The sequence below is a fragment of the Lissotriton helveticus genome, chromosome 3_1 (assembly GCF_964261635.1).
Source record: "Lissotriton helveticus chromosome 3_1, aLisHel1.1, whole genome shotgun sequence".
Taxonomy (NCBI): domain Eukaryota; kingdom Metazoa; phylum Chordata; class Amphibia; order Caudata; family Salamandridae; genus Lissotriton; species Lissotriton helveticus.
Genome location: NC_136061.1, coordinates 1,586,929,971 through 1,586,957,417, shown reverse-complemented (window position 1 = coordinate 1,586,957,417; position 27,447 = coordinate 1,586,929,971).

Sequence of the window (27,447 nt, the reverse complement as noted above, 5' to 3'; positions counted from 1 at the left end):
TTATCGGTGCTGTCAGGAGTTTCATGTATACATTAAATAGTGTGGGACTGAGAGCAGAGCCCTTTGGTACTCCACAAGGCAGAGTGAATGGTTCAGAGATGTAAAGGCCAAAAGCTACCGTTTGACTCCTGCCCTAAAGAAAGGATCTTAGCAGTTTTAATGCTAAGCCTCGAACCCCGACATCCTTGAGACGTTCAGCCACAATATTATGGTCGGCCATGTCAAAGGCTGCAGACAGGTCAAGGAGCACTTATGCAGAACTGCCACCACCATCTACAGTAGATCTGATTTCCGCTTTAGGTGGGACGTTTCAGTACTATGACTGCTACGAAAAAAGAACTGGGTTGCATCTAGAACCTGATGCTTCTGCAGGAACTGAGACAGATTCTGGTTTATGAGCTTCTCAATATTTGTGCTGGCAAAGGTAGGTGTTAGATGGGCCTATAGTTATTAGGTAATTTGGGGTCATGGTTAACTTCTTTTTAAAAGGGGAAGAATTGAAGCTTCCTTCCAAGTTGAGGGGAAGAACCCTTGTTCTATCATTTCAATAAAATCCTAGCCAATCCCTTGGCAATGGTATCTGCAACAAAATTGATAACCCTCTGGGGGGCATGGATAATCAGGGTACCCCGATTTGGTCCCAGTGAGGTTTTTGGCAACCTGCTCTGAATCCAGAGGGGAACAACTAAGAAACAAAGGCCCATCTTTGGCTGTAATGGAAGGTAAGGGCCTGCCACAACTATGGTTTGATGTTGGATCAAGCTTGTTATAGTTCTGGACGGTGTGTCTTCAGTGCCTTCCCCCGTGGGCTCCTGCTGCTCTGTGTCACGCCCTTTGGAGACTTTCCCTATTGCGGTGGTTGCCCACTGGTGAGTGCTCTCTCTCCTCTGGTGTCACCATCTAGGCCTCATCCAGGTACTCCCGCTCCCACGCCAGGGCCAAACGATGTTGAGGTTCCTGGTTTCCCTGCCCGTCTCCCCTTCTTGCACTTCGGCTGTTTCACAGCCCACCACGCCCTGCTCTCCGGGCTCTCAGCGCCGCTGTATGGTTCTCACCTCAGTATCCGTGGCTCAGTTTCTGGGGCAGTCGTCTAGGCCTCTTCAAGGGATTCTCGCTCTTCTCCCAGTGTCCAATAGCACTGTGGTCCCTGTTTTGCCTCTCTCACTGATCTCTGAGTTTCCTCTGCCAAGGCCTCTCCTTGTGCACGTCGCTTGCATCTATTTAGGTGGTTCAGGCTCCCCTCACCCATCATCCAGTGATGGCAGTATGGAGCGCCCCTCAGCTTCTGTCTCCGCCATCTAGGCCTCTTCCAAGGGTTCCCGCCCCTCCACCAGTATCGAGTTGTGCTGGGGCTCCTGCTTTCCCTGCTCGCCTCGCCCTCTAGTGCGTCTTCGGCCTTACTCGATCACTCGCATGAATGACACCCGATTCATCTATCCACTGCCTAGTGCTCCCTCCGGGCTTGTAATTCTCTCACCAGGGCCTTCCCCAACTTATTCTCCGCAGTGCAGTTTTGGTGGGTCCAGTTGTAGGCCCACGTCTGCCAGGGCTAACAGTGCGACTCGTCTGCCGTCTCTACAATCTCCTTTCCCGGACTCTCCTCCGTCGTATCAGGCCACTCACCCACAGCGCACCATGTAGCCTGCACCGCCGACATGCACTCTCACCAGCACCTGCGGTTCTACTATCAGGGCCATCCCTGGTGCACTCCCATCACACTTCAGACTGGGTGTCGTAGGTTCCAGACCTCCCGTCCTCCAGCGCCTGTGGAGCGGCTCGCCTATAATCTGCAGGGTTGTCCCAGCCTCTAGCGTTTATTGGGCCACCCTCAGTTGCTTCTGTGCCGCCCTCCTGGCTCTCCATGCCGCTGCTAGGTGCCCGTGGCAGTCCTCGTGTCTCCCTCAACCGGGCCCTCCTCCGTTTGCTCTCCTTACTATCTTTTAGGCAGTGAGGGCTCCAAGCCTCCATCCTCCAGAGCCATCAGTATGGCTCGCCCGCTGATCCGGAGCCTCCCTGCTCCCACGACCCGTCTCCGATCCGGCCCATCCCACGGGTGCCATCTTGTCTGCCCTCGTGGTCTCACAGCCGATTTTGTTTTCTCTGAGGCAGTGCTCCATTCTGCTCCTCTTTCTCTGGTCACTCGATTTCCCCGAACTTCAGGGGTTTGGGTGTATGTCGTATGTGTTATGGTCCCCCCTATATTGGGCAGGATAGCACTGGATGGGGGATCACCAGCTCCCTGCTCCATCGGCGTCTGGCCCTGCCCCCCCTCAGAGCGACTTCATATGAAAAAACTACCAAATATCCAGAGTACAAAAATCCAAATATTTTATTTTGGAGCGGAAGGGTACACATTAATATAAAAGATGGCTTCACACATAAAGTCCAGTGGAAAGGAGGTGCTTCTTTCTACACCTCTCTTGCTTCTTTCTGTACCTCTCTTGCTTCTTTCTGTACTTCTCTTGCTTCTTTCTGCGCCTTTCTTCTTCTTTCTGCACCTTTCTTCCTTTCTGTGCCTTTCTTACATCTTTCTGCACTTCTCTTGCTTCTTTCTGTATCTTTCTTCCTCTTTCTGTAGCTCTCTTGCTTCTTTTTGCACTTCTCTTGCCTCTTTCTGCTCCTCACTTGCTTCTTTCTACGCTGCTGCCTTCCCATCCTACGTCAGTCACCTTGTGCTTACCCTTTTTATTATCTGTATTCGGGAGTTCCTGGTGTGCTCATTTCTATCTCACACACTGCACTTTTTCATTATTTGTAAATGGTTGTACAGTCTCACTGTAGGTTTTTGGGGAGTCTGTGCACCAGCTCTACAATCAGTTAAATTCTGTCTCACTTTTAGCGCCATACAGTGCCAACAGGTTATTTAAACCAGCTCAGGGTTTCTTCTTTTGTTTTTGTTTTGCATTTCAGTTAATTGTACCCCTGCCTTCTAGGTAACTTGGACTCCTGCTCACGTTTACATGACAGCCTTACAGTTGGCGACTTCTACTCATGTGAGGTAATGCTTTATTAACATTTCTAAATATGTAATCCTTGCCAAAGCTTGGATTACTATGTACATCCTGGAAGCATCACACAGTTAGAACCTGTTTCTAACGTGTATGATCCCACACCCTGGGTACACCTAGCCATGGACAGCAGTCCATAAGCACCCCATAGTTTTCTTGTGTGCCAGGTACCAGAGTACAGGTGAACGTGGCCCTTTATGGGTCTTAACTAAGCAGTGCTTGTGCTGTCTCTTCGAGACATACTGTATTCAGGACATGGGCAGTCAACATGACCAGGGCTTCTAGTTGCTTTGTTGGCCTGCCTTTCTATATTTGTCTACTCTGGTTGGTCAATACAGTCCATATTTCCTGCCTTTGTGTAAGTGGTTCCCTCCCAGAGGACATCACCAATTGAATTTTTTGGTTGGTCATCTGTTGCCTCTTCTGCCCGCACCCCCTCCCTCCCATCATTGCTGACATCCTTCCTGCAGCATGACCTACCCCTATGCATGACACTGCATTGACTTTTGTGGCTATGGCGGCACGCCCCGCTTTAGCTTTAAACATCTAATGCATGGCGTTCCGCCAACGCTACAAAAGTCAATAAATAGAAAAACAAAGGCAGGTGGATGCTGCATTTTTTTTACATTTGCAAGGCAATAGCTCAACATTTAACTAATGCGAGATCTATTGCTTTGCAAATGGTTGTGTACCATTAGTACCAATTTAAAACCCATATGTAGCAATAAGTAACAGGTGACCATTCCATCTATGCAAAGGGCCTTCCACCACGCAGTAACACGTGTTGCTGTATTTTGGGTAACTTTTGAGCCGTTTGTGCTAGAAACAAGTTTTTGTTTTGTTCAAATCTACAGATTATGAGGCAGATGATGGATTATGTGGCAAATACGGAGAATGTATATTTATGGGAAAATTGGTGCCGCTGAACACCTAATAATTCCAGTGGCCCTGCTTACACCTCTGACTAGGTCCAGAAGTACTCCTCTGTGGTTGCTTCTTTTTTTTGTGTCTCATTGAGTTTATAGTTTAGCCTCTATGGAAATGAGGAAGACTAAACCTGAAGTTACCACCCCACAACACAGACTACCATACCACATAAATACTCCCCATAACACATAATCCCACTACACATGATTCCTTTACACTAAATAACACATACTTTCTATCCACATAATTTCACTGCACAACATATCACATAATTCCACTACACACAAGATACATCCACTTCACTCCAAAAAACATTAGTAAAAAACGTTTACATTTGCAACCCCAATAGCTCTAACTTTGTCAAATGCAAGACCTATTGCATTGCAAATGCTTGTTTAACTAGTAGTCTTGTTCGCAGAGTGGTGGAGAAAGGGGGCTGGGCACTCAGGAATTCCTCTGCGTAGGACTTGCAGGAGGTACCAGGAGGGTTTCTTGGCCCCCAAGGTCCCTCAGCAATAGAGTGGACATCATCCCCTAGCCAGTAGTGTGCCAGGACGCGTGTTTGCAGAGTAGTAGAGAAAGGGGGCTTGGCCTCCAAAAACCTCTTATTAATCCCACTGTGGGGGCCCATTTGGCCCCTCTTCCCTGGGCCAGTTTTGGCACCGGGGACCCCATCCCACGGGGCCTGCCCTTTATTTTAATTTTTGGAGGGGGACAGCGCAGCCCCCTCCTGAGGCACATCTTGCCCCGGGGACCCATCACCCAGGGGATGACCACATCCTGTTTAAAAAAAGAAAAGAAATAGGGGTGCCTGGGCGGCCTCCCTATCTGGGCCATTTTTGGCCCTGGGGACCCCATACCCCGGGGCTTGGGGACCGCAGGGGGAGTCCCAAGGCCCCCGTGGTCCCTGCCTGGGCCACAGAGGGCTCCTGGAGGGGGCCCATGGCCCCCCTCCATCATGTTTAAAGCATGATGGAGGTGGTGGTCCCCGGGGCCTTGGGTCCACAACGGACCCCCGCATTTGATTAATGAATGCCCGGGGAGGTGGTAGTCCCCAGGGCTGTGTTGGGGGCTCGGGGAGGTGGCAATCCCCGGGGCTACGGGGGCCCTCTGCATTTTATAACTAGAACCCCGGGGAGGTGGCGGTCCCCGGGGCTACAAGGGGGCAAGTGCCCCCCCAAGCATTTATTCATTTTGAACAATAAAGCCCCAGGAAGGTGGCGGTCCCCAGGCTTGCGGGAGGGGCATGTGCTTCCCCGCTTTTAATGGCTATTGCCCAGGGGAGCTGGTGGTTCCTGGGACAGCGGGGGCCCCTGCATCATAGTTTTGCATTGCCCCTGGGACCTGGCCTACCCAGGGGCTTAAAAAAACCTCTTTTTAATCCCGCTGATTGTTTGTTTAATGCTTTTTTTGGCACCCTTGAGCTGGCCTAGGGGGTCAGGGTGTTTCTACCCTGCCACCTTTTCTTGTTTTTTTTTTACTGTTTTTCTTGTGACTCAGTTCAATAGTCACAAGATGTCTGCCAACACTTCCTAGTTTTAAGTGTTGGCAGCCAATCAGATCTCAAGCATGAGATCGGGACAGTTCAAGGATCCTTCACGTCCCTAGATATACAATTGGGAATTTCTTTACATTTCTCATAAACTACTGAACGGATTTACACCATTTAACAAAAAAGAGTGCACTCTGGACCAAGAGATACCTTTCTGCCAAATTTGGTGTTATTCTGTTCAGCAGTTCGGGCTGTAGCTGCGTCAACAGTTTCCCATGGGAATTAACATAGATAAAAATCATTTTTGGACCCCCCTTTTTCCCAGCCAGCGCTTGACGAATCACCCAAAAACTTTCAACACAGCACCTGAAGTGAGTGGGCCATTAGTTTTGAAAATTTCGCAAAGATTCCTCAAATGGCGACAAAGATATTGGCAAAAGATATATAGTGACAAAACATGAAATGTAAAGAAATTGATCAGTTCTTTCGTCAGCACTATTCACTATTAATGAACCATTGCTTCAGCCAATGAACAAAGCAACAGCACATCTATGACTATATGTCAAGAGGACACACACTTCACTGACCCTATCAATAAAATCTGCCACTTGCAGTATTGCGCCAGTTCATTTGAAATTATTCTACTGTCGCACCCGACCGATGACCTATAATAGGACAGTCCCAGGCTAGAAACACTGCGTCCATGTGACACGGAACCATAAATCAGCCAATTTCTGTTTTTGGCTCCCTTCACCCATGCCACTGGACGGGTCTCATTTCTCCTCTCCGCTAATTGAATTAAGGATCACTGCTGCATTTGGCTGCACTAGGAAGTCTGGGACAACAATATATAACCGCAGTGTATCTCGGCTCTGGTGGGATTACGGAATTATGAATCAAAGCCATAATTATTTTGCTTTGTGGTTTTGTTTTATTTTTAATCTAAATAGGCTTATCCGTTTTAGCGAAAAGCATATCTGAGCTGCCTAGTTTGAATTGATCCCTGTGACAGAAAAATGATATCTCGAAGCCTCTGGACCACAGATTTATTTCAGTATGCAATATATTCCTTTTTATTTTACTAAAATTGCTTATGTTTGAAACATTTCTTATCAAATTATAATTATTTCATACTTCAGCTGTTGCTTTTAACTATTGTTGCATATACTTAATATAAAACAGTAATGTCCGCGTATCCCAAACAGTTTGCAGTGCGCACTCAACTAAAACATTTGCTAAATAAAAGTGAATCTCCGTAGCTTCAATTTCAATTTCAAAAATCAAACCTACATCTTTTCACCTCTTGGTAAAATATTGGTGGAGGAACATTTAAGGGCAGATTTACAAGCCCCTTGCAACACTATTGTGATGCATCGGCATCGTAAACAATGCGCCACGTTGTGACACATGAGGCACCTAGGGAGATGCGTCACGTTGTAAAGCCCTGCGTCACATTATTCCTGCTTCATATAATGTATGCAGGGTGGGCGTTCCGATGCAAACAAGCCTCGTAAAAGTGATGTAGTGAAATCTACAAGATTTTACTGCTTCACTTCTACGACGCCCCTGCGTCAAAACCTTACGCCTCAAGCAGGCGTAAGGAGTGACGCAGCACATTAGGAATAGGCATTCCTGAGCATTGATGGAGTGGTGTCGTGTTTGCGACACAACTCCAGCAATGCGTTACCAGTATGCAAACAGATGTGTGACGCATCTGTCAATCCTTGCGCCATAGTGCGACGCATTGTAAATGCGACGCTTCCATGGTGGCGCAAGGTTTTTTTTTGCGTGACACAACTGAACTGGCGCATCTATGCTAAACCGTAGAGATGCATCAGTTCTTGTAAATCTACCCCTCAGTATTCATCCTAGGAGGAAATTAAGGGAAATTTGTATTCTCCTAGGACACATGTTCGCTTGAAGGATAGTGTACCTGGACTGTAACGGATATGTCATGCCACATGGTACAAGTATCCATCATTAGCGTCTCTCAATTTTCTGAAGAACTAGAGCACCCTGCACTATATAGTATCATTCATATTAGTCATATTAGTAGTAGTAACAGTAGTGGTAGTAGTCGCAGAATTAATAATGTATATTTATAATTTAAAGGTACTCAAATTCTAAACCATAGAAAGACGGACGTTTGAGTTGGCATTGATTTTAAATGTATTATTTGAGGTAAGGGCCTCAGGCTGTAGTAAAACCTACTGATCACAGCAGATCTCACCAGGAATCAAGCCAGGCAGATGTTTGCACCACTTTTTACTTGTTCCCCTTTATTAATACGATTGCATTTCCTGCCACTTGAGTGTGCTACATTTAAAGGGCTGACTAGGTGAAGAGTAGCTCATTTGACTGAAATTGTGGTAAGACAATGGTACTTAAACATCCCTGGACTCACTACAGCTGGGCCATACTGTGCCCGACCATAACATGCTGTAGGATAGTTCTACTCTTGGCAATCGTAATGAAAACATTCCAGTTTAGCCGGCTATTATATTAACAGATCTGAACTGTCAATTACACAGTGATACTGCCAGAAACCAACCACCAAACCACCTTAAACCAAACCACTTAATACCAAACAAGCATTTACAATGCAATGGTCTCGGCATCATTAAAGGTAGAGCTATTGGCATTGCTCATGACATTTCTTTTTTTTCTTTAAATCATAAATAAATGGCATTGTCATTTACATTGCCAATACACAGCACTCTGCACTCAACAGCACACACCACTCTGCACTCAACAGCACACACCACTCTGCACTCAACAGCACACACCACTCTGCACTCAACAGCACACACTACTCTGCACACTCACTCTGCATTCTGCATCACTACTCTGCACTCACTACTCTGCACTCTGCACTCACTACTCTGCACTCTGCACTCACTACTCTGCACTCTGCACTCACTAATCTGCACTCTGCACTCACTACTCTGCACTCACTACTCTGCACTCACTACTCTGCACTCTGCACTCACTACTCTGCACTCTGCACTCACCACTCTGCACTCACCACTCTGCACTCACTACTCTGCACTCACCACTCTGTACTCACCACTCTGCACTCACTACTCTGCACTCACTACTCTGCACTCACTACTCTGCACTCACTACTCTGCACCCTGCACTCACTACTCTGCACCCTGCACTCACTGCTCTGCACTCACTACTCTGCACTCACTACTCTGCACTCTGCACTCACTACTATGCACTCAATACTCTGCACTCTGCACTCACTACTCTGCACTTTGCACTCACTACTCTGCACTCACTACTCTGCACTCTGCACTCACTACTCTGCACTCACTACTCTGCACTCTGCACTCACTACTCTGCACTCACTACTCTGCACTCACTACTCTGCACTCACCACTCTGCACTCACCACTCTGCACTCACCGCTCTGCACTCACCACTCTGCACTCACCACTCTGCACTCACTACTCTGCACTCACCACTCTGCACTCACTACTCTGCACTCACTACTCTGCACTCACTACTCTGCACTCTGCACTCACTACTCTGCACTCACCACTCTGCACTCACTACTCTGCACTCTGCACTCACTACTCTGCACTCTGCACTTACTACTCTGTACTCTGCACTCACTACTCTGCACTCTGCACTCACTACTCTGCACTCACTACTCTGCACTCACCACTCTGCACTCACTACTCTGCCCTCTGCACTCACTACTCTGCACTCACTACTCTGCACTCTGCACTCACTACTCTGCACTCTGCACTCACTACTCTGCACTCTGCACTCACTACTCTGCACTCCGCACTCACCACTCTGCACTCATCACTCTGCACTCACCACTCTGCACTCACCACTCTGCACTCACCACTCTGCACTCACCACTCTGCACTCACTACTCTGCACTCACCACTCTGCACTCACCACTCTGCACTCACCACTCTGCACTCACCACTCTGCACTCACTACTTACTACTCTGCACTCTGCACTCACTACTCTGCACTCTGCACTCACTACTCTGCACTCACTACTCTGCACTCTGCACTCACTACTCTGCACTCACTACTCTGCACTCACTACTCTGCACTCTTCACTCACTACCCTGCACTCTGCACTCACTACTCTGCACTCACTACTCTGCACTCTGCACTCACTACTCTGCACTCACTACTCTGCACTCTGCACTCACTACTCTGCACTCTGCACTCACTACTCTGCACTCTGCACTCACCACTCTGCACTCACCACTCTGCACTCACCACTCTGCACTCACTACTCTGCACTCACTACTCTGCACTCACTACTCTGCACTCTGCACTCTGGACTCACCACTCTGCACTCACCACTCTGCACTCACTACTCTGCACTCACTACTCTGCACTCTGCACTCACTATTCTGCACTCTGCACTCACTACTCTGCACTCTGCACTCTGCACTCACCACTCTGCACTCACCATTCTGCACTCACCACTCTGCATTCACCACTCTGCACTCACCACTCTGCACTCACCACTCTGCACTCTGCACTCACTACTCTGCACTCACTACTCTGCACTCTGCACTCACCACTCACCACTCTGCACTCACCACTCTGCACTCACTACTCTGCACTCACCACTCTGCACTCACTACTCTGCACTCACTACTCTGCACTCACTACTCTGCATTCACTACTCTGCACTCACTACTCTACACTCACTACTCTGCACTCACTACTCTGCACTCACTACTCTGCACTCTGCACTCACTACTCTGCACCCTGCACTCACTACTCTGCACCCTGCACTCACTACTCTGCACCCTGCACTCACTACTCTGCACTCACTACTCTGCACTCACTACTCTGCACTCTGCACTCACTACTCTGCACTCTGCACTCACTACTCTGCACTCACTACTCTGCACTCTGCACTCACTACTCTGCACTCACTACTCTGCACTCTGCACTCACTACTCTGCACTCACTACTCTGCACTCACTACTCTGAACTCACCACTCTGCACTCACCACTCTGCACTCACCACTCTGCACTCACCACTCTGCACTCACCACTCTGCACTTTACACTCACTACTCTGCACTCTCTACTCTGCTATCACCACTCTGCACTCTGCACTCACTGAAATGAAATGAAATGAAATGAAAATGAAATGAAAAAGAAATTTCTAGAGCGCACTGCGGCCAAGCGGCTTCCTGGCGCTAAGGAACACATCAGTATCTGCCAAGGGACCCAGGGGGATTAGCCAGGGAAAGCTTGAAGAAAGAAAAAAGTTTTGAGGGCTTTACGAAAGTGTGAGAAGATAGGGATGGATCGAATGGAGAGGGGGAGATTGTTCAAGATCTGGGGGGCCCGCACCGAGAAACGGGTGCCCCCGGTGCGGGATTTACGGAAACGGGGGACGTGAAGAAGAGAGAGGGAGGAAGAACGGAGAGAGCGACTGGGGGCATGAGAAGAAATTAAGGAATTGATAAAAAGAGGAGCAGAACGGGCATGCGCCCGAAAGGCCAAGCAAGCAAGTTTAAACTGGGACCTGAAATGAACGGGGAGCCAGTGAAGGGTTTTGAGGGCAGGAGTGATGTGGGAAAACTTAGGAAGACGGAGGACAAGACGGGCCGCCTGGTTCTGGATGGCCTGGAGACGGCGAGTTTCGTAGGCGGGAATGCCAACGTACAGGCCGTTTCCATAATCCAGGCGGGATGTAATGAGGGCAGTGATAATGACTTTGAGGGCATCAACAGAAAAAACCGGGAGATTTTGCGAATGAGGCGGAGGGAAAGGAAACAGGAGGAGACAACGGAACTGATATGAGCATGCATGGATAGATCGTTACTGATCTTGATGCCCAAAGTCCGGACAGAGGGAACTGGGGAGGGGGGAGGACCAAAAGAAAGGGGCCAGTGAACTGAAGACCAGGGATTAGAGGGGCCACCGGTGAGAACGAGCTCTGTCTTGTCGGGATTGAGCTTCAAATGATTGAAGCTCATCCACTGGGAAATGAAGACAAGAGTGGAGCTAAACTTAGAGAGAGAGTCAGTAGGGGAAGAGAGATCGAAGACGAGCTGGAGGTCATCTGCGTAGTAATACACCGAGACTGCTCTGCACTCACCACTCTGCACTCACCACTCTGCACTCACTACTCTGCACTCACCACTCTGCACTCACTAATCTGCACTCACTACTCTGCACTCACTACTCTGCACTCTGCACTCACTACTCTGCACTCACCACTCTGCACTCACTACTCTGCACTCTGCACTCACTACTCTGCACTCTGCACTTACTACTCTGTACTCTGCACTCACTACTCTGCACTCACTACTCTGCACTCACCACTCTGCACTCACTACTCTGCCCTCTGCACTCTGCACTCACTACTCTGCACTCTGCACTCACTACTCTGCACTCACTACTCTGCACTCTGCGCTCACTACTCTGCACTCACTACTCTGCACTCACTACTCTGCACTCTGCACTCACTACTCTGCACTCTGCACACACTACTCTGCACTCTGCACTCACTACTCTGCACTCACTACTCTGCACTCACTACTCTGCACTCTGCACTCACTACTCAGCACTCTGCACTCACTACTCTGCACTCTGCACTCACTACTCTGCACTCACCACTCTGCACTCACTACTCTGCACTCACCACTCTGCACTCACTACTCTGCACTCACTACTCTGCACTCACCACTCTGCACTCACCACTCTGCACTCACCACTCTGCACTCACCACTCTGCACTCACTACTCACTACTCTGCACTCTGCACTCACTACTCTGCACTCACTACTCTGCACTCTGCACTCACTACTCTGCACTCACTACTCTGCACTCTGCACTCACTACTCTGCACTCACTACTCTGCACTCACTACTCTGCACTCACTACTCTGCACTCTGCACTCTGCACTCACTACTCTGCACTCTTCACTCACTACTCTGCACTCTGCACTCACTACTCTGCACTCACTACTCTGCACTCTGCACTCACTACTCTGCACTCACTACTCTGCACTCTGCACTCACTACTCTGCACTCTGCACTCACTACTCTGCACTCACCACTCTGCACTCACCACTCTGCACTCACCACTCTGCACTCACCACTCTGCACTCACCACTCTGCACTCACTACTCTGCACTCACTACTCTGCACTCACTACTCTGCACTCTGCACTCTGGACTCACCACTCTGCACTCACCACTCTGCACGCACTACTCTGCACTCACTACTCTGCACTCTGCACTCACTACTCTGCACTCACTATTCTGCACTCTGCACTCACTACTCTGCACTCTGCCCTCTGCACTCACCACTCTGCACTCACCATTCTGCATTCACCACTCTGCACTCACCACTCTGCACTCACCACTCTGCACTCACCACTCTGCACTCTGCACTCACTACTCTGCACTCACTACTCTGCACTCTGCACTCACCACTCTGCACTCACCACTCTGCACTCACCACTCTGCACTCACTACTCTGCACTCACCACTCTGCACTCACTACTCTGCACTCACTACTCTGCACTCACTACTCTGCATTCACTACTCTGCACTCACTACTCTACACTCACTACTATGCACTCACTACTCTGCACTCACTACTCTGCACTCTGCACTCACTACTCTGCACCCTGCACTCACTACTCTGCACCCTGCACTCACTACTCTGCACCCTGCACTCACTACTCTGCACTCACTACTCTGCACTCACTACTCTGCACTCTGCACTCACTACTCTGCACTCTGCACTCACTACTCTGCACTCACTACTCTGCACTCTGCACTCTGCACTCACTACTCTGCACTCACTACTCTGCACTCTGCACTCACTACTCTGCACTCACTACTCTGCACTCACTACTCTGAACTCACCACTCTGCACTCACCACTCTGCACTCACCACTCTGCACTTTGCACACACTACTCTGCACTCACTACTCTGCTATCACCACTCTGCACTCTGCACTCACTACTCTGCACTCTGCACTCACTACTCTGCATTCTGCACTCACTACTCTGCACTCTGCACTCACTACTCTGCACTCACCACTCTGCACTCACCACTCTGCACTCACCACTCTGCACTCACCACTCTGCACACACCACTCTGCACTCCCTACTCTGCACTCACTACTCTGCACTCACCACTCTGCACTCACCACTCTGCACTCACCACTCTGCACTCACCACTCTGCACTCACCACTCTGCACTCTGCACTCACTGCTCTGCACTCTGCACTCACTACTCTGCACTCTGCATTCACTACTCTGCACTCACTACTCTGCACTCTGCACTCACTACTCTGCACTCACTACTCTGCACTCACTACTCTGCACTCTGCACTCACTACTCTGCACTCACTACTCTGCACTCTGCACTCATTACTCTGCACTCACTACTCTGCACTCTGCACTCACTACTCTGCACTCACTACTCTGCACTCTGCACTCACTACTCTGCACTCTGCACTCACTACTCTGCACTCACTACTCTGCACTCACTACTCTGCACTCTGCACTCACTACTCTGCACTCACTACTCTGCACTCTGCACTCACTACTCTGCACTCTGCACTCACTACTCTGCACTCACTACTCTGCACTCTGCACTCATTACTCTGCACTCTGCACTCTGCACTCACTACTCTGCACTCACTACTCTGCACTCACTACTCTGCACTCTGCACTCACTACTCTGCACTCCCTACTCTGCACTCACTACTCTGCACTCACTACTCTGCACTCTGCACTCACTACTCTGCACGCACTACTCTGCACTCTGCGCTCTTCACTCACTACTCTGCACTCTGCACTCACTACTCTGCACTCACTACTCTGCACTCTGCACTCACTACTCTGCACTCACTACTCTGCACTCTGCACTCACTACTCTGCACTCACTACTCTGCACTCTGCACTCACTACTCTGCACTCTGTACTCACTAGTCTGCACTTTGCACTCACTACTCTGCACTCACTACTCTGCACTCACTACTCTGCACTCTGCACTCACTACTCTGCACTCTGCACTCATCACTCTGCACTCACCACTCTGCACTCACCACTCTGCACTCACCACTCTGCACTCTGCACTCACTACTCTGCACTCACTACTCTGCACTCTCTACTCGGCACTCACTACTCTGCACTCACTACTCTGCACTCTGCACTCACTACTCTGCACTCTGCATTCACTACTCTGCACTCTGCACTCACTACTCTGCACTCTGCACTCACACTCTGCACTCTGCACTCACACCCTGCACTCACTACTCTGCACTCTGCACTCACTACTCTGCACTCTGCACTCACTACTCTGCACTCACTACTCTGCACTCACTACTCTGCACTCACTACTCTGCACTCTGCACTCACTACTCTGCACTCACTACTCTGCACTCTGCACTCTGCACTCACTACTCTGCACTCACTACTCTGCACTCTGCACTCACTACTCTGCACTCACTACTCTGCACTCACTACTCTGAACTCACCACTCTGCACTCACCACTCTGCACTCACCACTCTGCACTTTGCACTCACTACTCTGCACTCACTACTCTGCTATCACCACTCTGCACTCTGCACTCACTACTCTGCACTCTGCACTCACTACTCTGCATTCTGCACTCACTACTCTGCACTCTGCACTCACTACTCTGCACTCACCACTCTGCACTCACCACTCTGCACTCACCACTCTGCACCCACCACTCTGCACTCACCACTCTGCACACACCACTCTGCACTCACTACTCTGCACTCACTACTCTGCACTCACCACTCTGCACTCACCACTCTGCACTCACCACTCTGCACTCACCACTCTGCACTCACCACTCTGCACTCTGCACTCACTGCTCTGCACTCTGCACTCACTACTCTGCACTCTGCATTCACTACTCTGCACTCACTACTCTGCACTCTGCACTCACTACTCTGCACTCACTACTCTGCACTCTGCACTCACTACTCTGCACTCTGCACTCACTACTCTGCACTCACTACTCTGCACTCTGCACTCATTACTCTGCACTCACTACTCTGCACTCTGCACTCACTACTCTGCACTCACTACTCTGCACTCTGCACTCACTACTCTGCACTCTGCACTCACTACTCTGCACTCACTACTCTGCACTCACTACTCTGCACTCTGCACTCACTACTCTGCACTCACTACTCTGCACTCTGCACTCACTACTCTGCACTCTGCACTCACTACTCTGCACTCACTACTCTGCACTCATTACTCTGCACTCTGCACTCTGCACTCACTACTCTGCACTCACTACTCTGCACTCACTACTCTGCACTCACTACTCTGCACTCTGCACTCACTACTCTGCACTCACTACTCTGCACTCACTACTCTGCACTCACCACTCTGCACTCTGCACTCACTACTCTGTACTCACTACTCTGCACTCTGCGCTCTTCACTCACTACTCTGCACTCTGCACTCACTACTCTGCACTCACTACTCTGCACTCTGCACTCACTACTCTGCACTCACTACTCTGCACTCTGCACTCACTACTCTGCACTCACTACTCTGCACTCTGCACTCACTACTCTGCACTCTGCACTCACTACTCTGCACTCTGCACTCACTACTCTGCACTCACTACTCTGCACTCTGCACTCACTACTCTGCACTCTGCACTCATCACTCTGCACTCACCACTCTGCACTCACCACTCTGCACTCACCACTCTGCACTCACTACTCTGCACTCACTACTCTGCACTCTCTACTCGGCACTCACTACTCTGCACTCACTACTCTGCACTCTGCACTCACTACTCTGCACTCTGCATTCACTACTCTGCACTCTGAACTCACTACTCTGCACTCTGCACTCACACTCTGCACTCTGCACTCACACCCTGCACTCACTACTCTGCACTCTGCACTCACTACTGTGCACTCTGCACTCACTACTCTGCACTCACTACTCTGCACTCACTACTCTGCACTCACTACTCTGCACTCTGCACTCACTACTCTGCACTCTGCACTCACTACTCTGCACTCACTACTCTGCACTCTGCACTCACTACTCTGCACTCTGCACTCACTACACTGCACTCACTACTCTGCACTCACTATGCACACTCACTACTCTGCACACTCACTCTGCACTCTGCACTCACTACTCTGCACTCACTACTCTGCACTCACTACTCTGCACTCTGCACTCACTACTCTGCACTCTGCATTCTGCACTCACTACTCTGCACTCACTACTCTGCATTCTGCACTCACACTCTGCACTCACCACTCTGCACTCACCACTCTGCACTCACCACTGTGCACTCACCACTCTGCACTCACTACTCTGCACTCACTACTCTGCACTCACTACTCTGCACCCTGCACTCACTACTCTGCACTCACTACTCTGCACTCACTACTCTGCACCCTGCACTCACTACTCTGCACTCACTACTCTGCACTCACTACTCTGCACTCACTACTCTGCACTCTGCACTCACTACTCTGCACTCTGCACTCACTACTCTGCACTCACTACTCTGCACTCTGCACCCACTACTCTGCACACTCACTACTCTGCACACTCACTACTCTGCACACTCACTACTCTGCACTCACTACTCTGCACTCACTACTCTGCACTCTTCACTCACTACTCTGCACTCTGCACTCACTACTCTGCACTCACTACTCTGCACTCTGCACTCACTACTCTGCACTCTGCACTCACTACTCTGCACTCTACACTCACTACTCTGCACTCTGCACTCACTACTCTGCACTCACTACTCTGCACTCACTACTCTGCACTCACTACTCTGCACTCTGCACTCACCACTCTGCACTCACCACTCTGCACTCACCATTTTGCACTCACCACTCTGCACTCACTACTCTGCACTCTGCACTCACTACTCTGCACTCACTACTCTGCACTCACTACTCTGCACTCACTACTCTGCACTCACTACTCTGCACTCTGCACTCACTACTCTGCACTCTGCATTCACTACTCTGCACTCTGCACTCACTACTCTGCACTCTGCACTCACACTCTGCACTCTGCACTCACACTCTGCACTCACTACTCTGCACTCTGCACTCACTACTCTGCACCCTGCACTCACTACTCTGCACTCACTACTCTGCACTCACTACTCTGCACTCTGCACTCACTACTCTGCACTCTGCACTCACTACTCTGCACTCACTACTCTGCACTCTGCACTCACTACTCTGCACTCTGCACTCACTATACTGCACTCACTACTCTGCACTCACTATGCACACTCACTACTCTGCACACTCACTCTGCACTCTGCACTCACTACTCTGCACTCACTACTCTGCACTCACTACTCTGCACTCTGCACTCACTACTCTGCACTCTGCACTCATTACTCTGCACTCTGCACTCACTACTCTGCACTCACTACTCTGCATTCTGCACTCACACTCTGCACTCACCACTCTGCACTCACCACTCTGCACTCACCACTCTGCACTCACTACTCTGCACTCACTACTATGCACTCGCTACTCTGCACCCTGCACTCACTACTCTGCACTCACTACTCTGCACCCTGCACTCACTACTCTGCACTCACTACTCTGCACTCTGCACTCACTACTCTGCACTCTGCACTCACTACTCTGCACTCACTATTCTGCACTCTGCACCCACTACTCTGCACACTCACCACTCTGCACTCACCACTCTGCACTCACCACTCTGCACTCACCACTCTGCACTCTGCACTCACTGCTCTGCACTCTGCACTCACTACTCTGCACTCTGCATTCACTACTCTGCACTCACTACTCTGCACTCTGCACTCACTACTCTGCACTCACTACTCTGCACTCTGCACTCACTACTCTGCACTCTGCACTCACTACTCTGCACTCACTACTCTGCACTCTGCACTCATTACTCTGCACTCACTACTCTGCACTCTGCACTCACTACTCTGCACTCACTACTCTGCACTCTGCACTCACTACTCTGCACTCTGCACTCACTACTCTGCACTCACTACTCTGCACTCTGCACTCACTACTCTGCACTCACTACTCTGCACTCTGCACTCACTACTCTGCACTCTGCACTTACTACTCTGCACTCACTACTCTGCACTCATTACTCTGCACTCTGCACTCTGCACTCACTACTCTGCACTCACTACTCTGCACTCACTACTCTGCACTCACTACTCTGCACTCTGCACTCACTACTCTGCACTCACTACTCTGCACTCACTACTCTGCACTCACCACTCTGCACTCTGCACTCACTACTCTGTACTCACTACTCTGCACTCTGCGCTCTTCACTCACTACTCTGCACTCTGCACTCACTACTCTGCACTCACTACTCTGCACTCTGCACTCACTACTCTGCACTCACTACTCTGCACTCTGCACTCACTACTCTGCACTCACTACTCTGCACTCTGCACTCACTACTCTGCACTCTGCACTCACTACTCTGCACTCTGCACTCACTACTCTGCACTCACTACTCTGCACTCTGCACTCACTACTCTGCACTCTGCACTCATCACTCTGCACTCACCACTCTGCACTCACCACTCTGCACTCACCACTCTGCACTCTGCACTCACTACTCTGCACTCACTACTCTGCACTCTCTACTCGGCACTCACTACTCTGCACTCACTACTCTGCACTCTGCACTCACTACTCTGCACTCTGCATTCACTACTCTGCACTCTGAACTCACTACTCTGCACTCTGCACTCACACTCTGCACTCTGCACTCACACCCTGCACTCACTACTCTGCACTCTGCACTCACTACTCTGCACTCTGCACTCACTACTCTGCACTCACTACTCTGCACTCTGCACTCACTACTCTGCACTCTGCACTCACTACTCTGCACTCACTACTCTGCACTCTGCACTCACTACTCTGCACTCTGCACTCACTACACTGCACTCACTACTCTGCACTCACTATGCACACTCACTACTCTGCACACTCACTCTGCACTCTGCACTCACTACTCTGCACTCACTACTCTGCACTCACTACTCTGCACTCACTACTCTGCACTCACTACTCTGCACTCTGCACTCACTACTCTGCACTCTGCACTCATTACTCTGCATTCTGCACTCACTACTCTGCACTCACTACTCTGCATTCTGCACTCACACTCTGCACTCACCACTCTGCACTCACCACTCTGCACTCACCACTGTGCACTCACCACTCTGCACTCACTACTCTGCACTCACTACTCTGCACTCACTACTCTGCACCCTGCACTCACTACTCTGCACTCACTACTCTGCACTCACTACTCTGCACCCTGCACTCACTACTCTGCACTCACTACTCTGCACTCACTACTCTGCACTCACTACTCTGCACTCTGCACTCACTACTCTGCACTCTGCACTCACTACTCTGCACTCACTACTCTGCACTCTGCACCCACTACTCTGCACACTCACTACTCTGCACACTCACTACTCTGCACACTCACTACTCTGCACTCACTACTCTGCACTCACTACTCTGCACTCTTCACTCACTACTCTGCACTCTGCACTCACTACTCTGCACTCACTACTCTGCACTCTGCACTCACTACTCTGCACTCTGCACTCACTACTCTGCACTCTACACTCACTACTCTGCACTCTGCACTCACTACTCTGCACTCACTACTCTGCACTCACTACTCTGCACTCACTACTCTGCACTCTGCACTCACCACTCTGCACTCACCACTCTGCACTCACCACTCTGCACTCACCACTCTGCACTCACTACTCTGCACTCTGCACTCACTACTCTGCACTCACTACTCTGCACTCACTACTCTGCACTCACTACTCTGCACTCACTACTCTGCACTCTGCACTCACTACTCTGCACTCTGCATTCACTACTCTGCACTCTGCACTCACTACTCTGCACTCTGCACTCACACTCTGCACTCTGCACTCACACTCTGCACTCACTACTCTGCACTCTGCACTCACTACTCTGCACCCTGCACTCACTACTCTGCACTCACTACTCTGCACTCACTACTCTGCACTCTGCACTCACTACTCTGCACTCTGCACTCACTACTCTGCACTCACTACTCTGCACTCTGCACTCACTACTCTGCACTCTGCACTCACTATACTGCACTCACTACTCTGCACTCACTATGCACACTCACTACTCTGCACACTCACTCTGCACTCTGCACTCACTACTCTGCACTCACTACTCTGCACTCACTACTCTGCACTCTGCACTCACTACTCTGCACTCTGCACTCATTACTCTGCACTCTGCACTCACTACTCTGCACTCACTACTCTGCATTCTGCACTCACACTCTGCACTCACCACTCTGCACTCACCACTCTGCACTCACCACTCTGCACTCACTACTCTGCACTCACTACTATGCACTCGCTACTCTGCACCCTGCACTCACTACTCTGCACTCACTACTCTGCACCCTGCACTCACTACTCTGCACTCACTACTCTGCACTCTGCACTCACTACTCTGCACTCTGCACTCACTACTCTGCACTCACTATTCTGCACTCTGCACCCACTACTCTGCACACTCACTACTCTGCACTCACTACTCTGCACTCACTACTCTGCACTCTGCACTCTGCACACTCACTCTGCACTCTGAACACTCACTCTGCACTCACTACTCTGCACTCACACTCTGCACTCACACTCTGCACTCACACCCTGCACTCACACTCTGCACTCACACTCTGCACTCACTACTCTGCACTCACACTCTGCAATCACAACTCTGCACTCTGCACTCACACTATGCACACTCACTCTGCACTCACTACTTCACACTCTACGCACTCTGCACTCGCACTCACCTTCTGCCTCACAGAGGGATGAAGTGGGCGCCGTTCTACTGGGCAGACTTGGGGTCGGGTGTGAGATTCTATAGCAAAGTGTTTAGAAATGAGGAAACACACGATTTAAAGCGTAGTTAATAAAATGGGGAATCAAATGCAGAGGAGCAGGCAAAATGGCAGTATTATTCACCTGTGCCTGACCTGGTGGGAGAAGAGAGTAAATGTCCTCCTGGGTGATCAATTGCAGACTTGGTTGGAATGCCCCCGGCCCTCCTGAATGCTCGCTTCCAGGCCTAGCAGCTTTCATCCAGACTCTCACAACATGACCGCGCGGGAGATTCTGTCACACGTGTAGACCAAACCTGCTGCCGCAGCGGGGGCACATTCTTCTTGGACAAGTGGAACAGCTGGCGGTTGAACAACAGGCACAGCAGTGGCCTTTTATTTCGGTTTTAAACGTCTGAGGGTCTCACAGCAGCAGTCCTGTAACTCCCGAACCGAAAACCTCCTCCCTCGCAAACATCTTTAAGAGATTGCTTCTAATTTAAACCAATCAAAGAACATAATAAGCAATGCGGCTTGAAGGAGCATTGGTAAAAACGAATAGCTTTTAGGTATATTGTATAGTTTATAACATATGGTTGGGATATGCTGACATGAGTTAAGCACGCTGCGAGGTCTTGCCTGTGATTTTACGTGATCTCTAAGTTCGCATGTATTTACTGACGACGTTTTAAAATGACCGTCCGGGTTAGAAGGAGTAGTAATCACAAGCTGAGGATCAACAGGCGTGAAACAGCGTGGTGGGCGCGCACGAGACGCAGCGTGGGCGTGCACATCAGCTGAAGATCGCCGGAGAAGACACCGAGTCTGCCTGCTGCCGTGACTGACCCGCTGCGGAGGGAAAGAGCCCGGTGAGTGGGGGCAGAGGGGGGGCGGCAGAGAGGGAGTGGGCAGAGAGGGAGAGGGAGGGGGTGTGGGTGTGGGTGTGTATGTGTGTGTGCGTGTGTGTGTGTCTGTCTGTGTATGTGTGTCTGGCGCGTGCCTGCCTGCCTGTGTGTGTGCACGTCCACAGGCCCTGGTATGCTCGTGCACCGCTCTGTCTTCCCTTGAGAGCGAACTCGGCTGCAATAGGTCTCGATGCCGAGACCTAAAAAGACATGGATCCAATGCATGCCGCAATCTGCTAAACGTGGGTGACATCTTGGAGGACTCGAAGAGAGTTCTTCCATGCAAGTTCCTTCTTCATCTCCCACCATGCATAAAACTGGACATACCAAAACATTGCTCCTATCTAGACGACTCTAATGCAGACTATGCAGGCGGATCTCTGACCCTCCTCTGCCCTATCTTTCTGATTCCTAGATTCACAAGGTTCATGGGGCGGGGAGCCCACTTGCTGTACACAGAACAGGAATTGGTTTGAAAATCGTCTGCCATCACGTTGAACCCAACATGGGACCCTCCAGAGCAAATTATAGTTTTCAACTAAATATAGCTTAAAGGCTCATTACCTCCAATGTATTCTTCCTCCAACACAAAGCTAAACGCTACAATGTAAGACAAAAGAAGAACACCACCTGCACACGTCCACATAGGCTCACAGCAAGTATAACACCCTCCCAATCAAGCACTGCCACATGGTGTAGTGCACTACCCATCAGATAATATGCTTTGATGCACAGCAATAGGGTTTTGAGGTACTATATACACTGAATTGCAATACACTACAATACTCTCCCATTGGGTTTCGCAGCTAAGTATGAAAGTGCTTCAGAAATCTAAGTGCTGCATCCACATTATAACAGCATTTAGATGGGTTTTAGAAGCGCCCTTGGGTGTGCCACTAGGACAGGTGTCGCCTGTCCTGCTTGAATAAAACAGGATGTCCCACTAGGTTCACAGCAAAAGAAAGTACCATGTTGCATCACAACAACAGGCATTCAAGGTGAGAGTTCTGAAACATGAACTCAAAAACATTCCTGCCCCCGCTCTGATAATGGTATTAGTGATCTAAGAGACACTTTGAGGTTCACGTGTACCCTACTTGTGGGATAGATTCTTAGGAAATATAGAGCAAAATTATAGTCTATTAAATAAAGCACAAGAGGTGTCTTTACAGCGCGCACCTTAAGTGCATGCATTTGAAAGTGCTTTAATTTGTGAAAATGAACAAAATGTAGGCTTGTAAGGTACAGCATTGGCCTAGGATCACACAAATTGGTCAAGCAGGGAAGCTAGGATTATACCTAGTTTTTCTGGTTAGTTTCCCAGTGTGCAATAAAGCCACTAGATTGGTATCTCTTTATGACATTAAAGCTTAATGCTTCATTTTTTATTCTTAGAGAATAAGACTAGAGCGTGGGTGACAGGGAGGGTCCACGTTGTATCTTTGGCAGTTTTGCCCATACACATAAGCGCAGATTACAATAGATACAGACCATGTTAAACCTTTTTTTCCGGCACAGGGAGATTTCCCTGAATTCACATGTTGCTGAGCCAAGGCCGGGATTCAAGCCTGGCTACCCATGATGCATGGTTGGCAGCTGTAGACACTAGACTACATCGCCTCCTGTGAAAGTGCAGGCCAGAACCAGCAAAAGGAGGGTAGAGGCGGTAGTGAGATGAAACATGAAGAGTAGAGCATGGAGGAGAGATGTTGATGGAAGAAGGGCAGACACCGCGAGAGGAGCCTGTGGCAGTGGATGACATAAAAGGGGCAGAACCAGCAAAAACAGTTTTCGCTAGAGGGAAAGATTAAATGCGAAAAATAGTGCTTGGATAGAAGAGGTAGATATAAGAGGATGAACCATCAGGAGAACTTCGATAGTGTGGTGAGGGAATGTGAGGTATGGATGTAAGAGGGGTGACCACCAAGAACAGGTAAGAGGTTGAGAGAAAGAGGCAGGGGGGAGGTAATGTTTGAGGGGTAGAACTAGCGAGAAAAAGTAAGGGGCTGGGAAAAGATGAGAAGTGACGAGTATTTCAGGGAGGTGAGAGATAGATGTAATAGTGCAGAATCAGCGACAAAGGTAAGAGGCCGATGGGGAGATGAAGAGCAGATCAGGGAGGTAGAGGTCAATGTAAGAGGGGCAGAATAACCTAGAGAAGGTAAGAGGAGAGAGGGAAGGAGGAAGGGGAGGGCACTATGTAACAGGGGCGGAACCAGGAAAAGGAAAGGGGAGAAAGAAAAGCGATAGGTGGATGTAGGGTGACATAACCAGCAGGCTGGGTGGAGAGTTGAGAGGTGAATATAAGGGCAGGGAATCGAGATGTGCAAGCAAGAGGGGCAGGAACAGCAAGAGAAGGCGAGAGGCTGACTGGAAAGATGAGAGGTAAAGAAGAGAGCATTGAGGGGAAAGATGAATGTAAGGGTGACAGAATAAGATAGAGAAGAAAATATGCTTTGGGAGAGATGAGAAGGGGAGATAATGAAGGGGTGAATTGGCTTTAAGAGGGGCTGAAGCAGCAAGAGTAGGTAATAAGCTGAGGCAAGAGATTAGGTGAAAAGAAAAGCTTGGGGGTGAGAGTTGAATGTAAGTGGCCAGATTCAGCAAAAAAAAGGCTGGAAAAGGCGTAAACATTTATTTGAACCAGTGTGTGCCTCTGAGCTTTCTCCCAAATTTTGCAAATCCCTAGTTCATTAATTTCCATGTAAACATTTTTGTTTAAATTGTCTTCAGTTCTTCCCAATGTAAAAAACTAAAAAGCTGAGGACGTTGCTCTGCTAAAAAAATCTTCAGCTGGCCCAAACGTTCTCAGCATCTTCTGATATCTTTTTGCTGCCTTTTTCTCAAAATTCTCACTGCATTTTTAGGTACTAGGAAAAAGGCAGAAGTATATTGTGAGACTATTACTTTGGGTCAGGGGCAATAGGTGATTAGTTGGCAGTATCTGTGGTGGATACCATTGTTTACCATTTGTGTTTTAGAACTGACAATTTTATTTTATTTCGATTAGAGTTATTCCTTTTACAGACTTGGCTCTCCAAAGGTGGCAACAGCGAGCAATCAATGTTTACTCCATGAGGTGATAAAGGATCTGGAACTCAAAAATGTCATATTTATCTTACCCAATAAGTACTGTATCCAGTTAGACTAGCTATATCTTTTAAAATGAGATTGCTTTGTAGAAGGTGGTTGCAGAATGAAACACCCAAAAATGTGTTCTGTGACCAACAGTCCTCCAAAACCCTACAAACGTCTTCTGATGGCTCTGTCTGTGCAAAGTGTCCTGCAAAGTGATAATGGCTCAGAGAGGAAAGCTAGAGAATCCCGAGATGACTGACTGACCTATGGCTAGGGCTGGCTTGGCTGGTGGGACTATTCTGTTATTATTGTGGATAAACTGGGCTCCTGACTTGGGCTGGCATGGCTGCTGGTGCACAGCCCAAAAGGCTACTGCAGCCTTTAGCGTGGTGTGCAAAGGGTCAGTCTGAATGTGCTCACACGCCTGCTGGCTCACTGTTATGTGCATAAAGACAATGGACAGGCCAAGGCAAGCACAGTATGACATGGACCTCCTTCCACAACTAATAATCCCAAACCTCAGAGTAACATCTAGGTACAGATAAATTACTGATTAATTGTCCCCCTGTGGGAAGTGGGGAGAGGAAGGGGGGGTGTAAAAGAGAATGGGGCTGGGGGTAGAGGAGCGAGGGTCATTCCATACACATGGAAGAATCTGTCAATCATTGAACCCATGTTAACTGTCAGCCAGTAGGTTCAGAGATGCAGATCTTATATTGGAGGTTGGAAGACCAAAAGTGTATGGTTAGGTCACCTGGGGAGTAACTGGAATGACTTGTGGATGAAGGAAATGGGTTTGCCAGGGTCTTGCATTTAATTACCTCGTTAACCAAGATCCAATGTATTTACCTGTTGGCAAGGGCAAGTTGGCATTTACTTCTAAGGCTAAATATGAGTCGAGCAGCATGGTTCTGGTTTCATTGCAATATGGCAAGTGTCCTCTCGCATTTTAGGGACATGTGACTCAAATTATTTAAATTGTACATCTTTGGAAATATTTTAGCTTTATTTTGCAAATCAAGCAATACTTACTAAAACTACCGATTTCTACGCTGCTACATTTCCTTTCAATACAGGTGTAAAGTGCACGTAGTCTACTGCCGTAAGTCCCTCTTTTTTTGTTGCCTTAATGTACTACTCGTCTTCTTAGCCACTGGCTCCCAGTGTCGATTTTGGCAGTCTTTTCCCTGGCGACAAACTGTTGTACCTTTTAGTCATCTCTTCTCTATATCTTTAAATTGGCTCAACTTTTTGCATCTCTTAAAATAGAGGTTTGGAGAAATCACTGTGATTATTTGCTTAGTGTGCAGGTGTGTCCAGCCTTTGGTGCTTTTGCCTTTCAATATTTTAGCCACCCCATCTGTGCATGACATTTGTGCTGTCACCTCTTCTTAACTTTTGCAATGTGAGTGCTTTGTTGTTAACTGCACTTGCAGATCCCTCCCTCGATCTAGCATGAATCATTTTGTGTTGCTCAACCATGCCTGCTGAAAACCAAGGGTCTTATCTTGAAATTCACTGGTGTTAATGGACGGTTTAGGAGACACCTGAAGTCCTGATAAATAGCTCTGGGACAATCTGTCTTGGAATTGTAATCATGCGCTAATTTGGAAAACATTAGTGAGCATCTAAGTAATCATATCAGTTTTGGGGAGACCTAGACACAGCTTTTTCACCCCGACTGATTAACTGAATATACTTCCACTAACTACAGTTAAAAAAATATATGTAGATATTTTATTAGGGTTAATATTTATATTTTTAGCCATTTCATTGACATTCATGCTAGGTAAGTAGCTTTTTGTAAAGCTGCTTCAACAATGCCAGAAAATCAATGGTCAATCAATGTTACTTCCTGCGAAGATACATCTTAGAGGGGCCTCACATGTTCCTGTTCTGCTAGGGGCCCCACAAATATTAGAACCAACCCGGCCTGGGCCTCACATGTTCCTGTTCTGCTAGGGGCCCCACAAATATTAGAACCAACCCAGCTTGGGCCACACATGTTCCTGTTCTGCCAGGCGCCCCACAAATATTAGAACCACAATGGCTGACACTCACAAGTGCACAGAGATGGGTTCGAGGAGCAGCTGGTAAATTGGAAACTAGCCTCGCTGTCC